Source organism: Siphateles boraxobius, unplaced genomic scaffold, assembly GCF_051911475.1.
Source record: "Siphateles boraxobius isolate OS27281-9 unplaced genomic scaffold, OSU_SipBor_1 39, whole genome shotgun sequence".
NCBI classification, from domain to species: domain Eukaryota; kingdom Metazoa; phylum Chordata; class Actinopteri; order Cypriniformes; family Leuciscidae; genus Siphateles; species Siphateles boraxobius.
In genome coordinates, this window is record NW_027509019.1 from 68350 (window position 1) to 71017 (window position 2668).

General features: G+C 44.7%; 1 non-coding gene across 1 annotated transcript; it reads left to right on the top strand.

Annotated features, from left to right (window-relative positions):
- Positions 1-1048: 1048 nt before the first annotated feature.
- On the top strand, positions 1049-1120 carry trnag-ucc (transfer RNA glycine (anticodon UCC)). The gene has a single exon. It is a non-coding gene; the product is annotated as a tRNA-Gly (tRNA).
- The last annotated feature ends 1548 nt before the right edge of the window (positions 1121-2668 follow it).

Genomic DNA, 2668 nt, shown 5'->3' on the forward strand with positions numbered 1-2668 from the left:
CAGCAGGATATTCCTGACTGTCCCATCTCAGTGCGAGAAGGCTAGGCTTTTCCTGTTCTCATTGTTTTACCGGGTGAAGAGTCATGCTGAGCAAGTTTGAACACCTGCTATTTTATTACTGAGACCATTTGTCTTGGAGTTCTTATCTCAGTGCGAGAAGTCCTGCACCGTTCTGTTCTCATGTTTCAGCTCATTTACATGCTTTGTTCCTCACAATGTAATCCCTCCCCCTTGAAATGTATATAAACTACAATGTAAAGTTCCACCGTCTCCTGGTCTGAGCTTCTAACTTTTCTACAAAGAAAAAGATCACTACAGTGCCTGGTAGGTCAGGTCAATAAGTTCATGCAATTTTTTTAAGTGCCAGGTCCAAACAAAGAGAGTTTCAGTTCATCTGCACCTGCCAGCTGCTAATGTATTGCGAAAATTCTTGCTGACCGCACAACTGGGCTTCCAGTCTACGTTCAAAGGCCTGCGTTGGTGGTATTGTGGTGAGCATAGCTGCCTTCCAAGCAGGTGATCGGGTTCGATTCCCGGCCAACGCATCACATTTGTAAATTAAAGACCTTGATTATGAGCATTCTTGTTATGGGTTCGATTCCTGTTAAGGTCTTTTGGCAGCAGTAAAGGACTGGATCTCCCCGTCGGGGAATCGAAACCCAGTCTCCGCGTGACAGGCGGAGATACTTGCCACTATACTAACAAGGAGTTGCAGAGACAGGTAGTTGTAACCGATCAGCGCGGCTTCCAGGAACGGCTTCATGCGTCATTTTAGCTCAACGCTTCACATAAGCCAGTGATTGCAAAAAATAATCTAATACCGTTTAAATATGAAGTGTCTGTATAAAACGTGTTACATTATTAAATTAGAGACCTTGTTTTTTAATATGGTGCCTGGTAGGTCAGGTCAATAAGTTCATGCAATTTTTTTAAGTGCCAGGTCAAAACAAAGAGAGTTTCAGTTCATCTCCACCTGCCAGCTGCTAATGTATTGCGAAAATTCTTGCTGATCGCACAACACGGCATCCAGCCTACATCCAATAGTCTTGCGTTGGTGGTATAGTGGTGAGCATAGCTGCCTTCCAAGCAGTTGACCCGGGTTCGATTCCCGGCCAACGCATCACATTTGTAAATTAAAGACCTTGATTACGAGCATTCTTGCTATGGGTTTGATTCCTGGGTCTGTCCATTCTGGCTGTATGGGTTCGATTCCCGGCCAACGCATTGCATTTTTCTCAAGCTGTCTTTAAAACAGTCGTCCGGGCCCCTTGCCAACTTCCCTGTAACTTGTTTGCTGGAGCAAAACTTTTGTTAAGGTCTTTTGGCAGCAGTAAAGGACGGAATCTCCCCGTCGGGGAATCGAACCCCAGTCTCCGCGTGACAGGCGGAGATACTTTCCACTATACTAGCAAGGAGTTGCAGAGACAGGTAGTTGTATCCGATCAGCACGGCTTGCAGGAACGGCGTCATGCGTCATTTTAGCTCAACGCTTCACAGAAGCCAGTGAATGCAAAAAATAATCTAATACCGTTTAAATATGAAGTGTCTGTATAAAACGTGTTACATTATTAAATTAGAGACCTTGTTTTTTAATATGGTGCCTGGTAGGTCAGGTCAATAAGTTCATGCAATTTTTTTAAGTGCCAGGTCCAAACAAAGAGAGTTTCAGTTCATCTGCACCTGCCAGCTGCTAAAGTATTGCAAAAATTATTGCTGACCGCAGAACAGGGCTTCCAGTCTACATCCAACAGTCTTGCGTTGGTCGTATAGTGGTGAGCATAGCTGCCTTCCAAGCAGTTGACCTTGGTTCGATTCCCGGCCAACGCATCACATTTGTAAATTAAAGACCTTGATTACGAGCATTCTTGCTATGGGTTCGATTCCTGGGTCTGTCCATTCTTGCTGTATGCGTTCGATTCCCGGCCAACGCATTGCATTTTTCTCAAGCTGTCTTTAAAACAGTCGTCCGAGGCCCCTTGCCAACTTCTCCTGCAACTTGTTTGCTGAAGCAAAACATTTGTTAAGGTCTTTTGGCAGCAGTAAAGGACTGGATCTCCCCGTCGGGGAATCGAACCCCAGTCTCCGTGTGATAGGCGGAGATACTTTCCACTATACTAACAAGGAGTTGCAGAGACAGGTAGTTGTATCCGATCAGCGCGGCTTCCAGGAACAGCGTCATGCGTCATTTTAGCTCAACGCTTCACAGAAGCCAGTGAATGCAAAAAATAATCTAATACCGTTTAAATATGAAGTGTCTGTATAAAAAGTGTTACATTATTAAATTAGAGACCCTTTTTTTAATATGGTGCCTGGTAGGTCAGGTCAATAAGTTCATGCAATTTTTTTAAGTGCCAGGTCCAAACAAAGAGAGTTTCAGTTCATCTGCACCTGCCAGCTGCTAAAGTATTGCGAAAATTATTGCTGACCGCAGAACAGGGCTTCCAGTCTACATCCAACAGTCTTGCGTTGGTGGTATAGTGGTGAGCATAGCTTCCTTCCAAGCAGTTTACCCGGGTTCGATTCCCGGCCAACGCATCACATTTGTAAATTAAAGACCTTGATTACGAGCATTCTTGCTATGGGTTCGATTCCTGGGGCAGTCCATTCTTGCTGTGTGCGTTCGATTCCCGGCCAACGCATTGCATTTTTCTCAAGCTGTCTTTAAAAC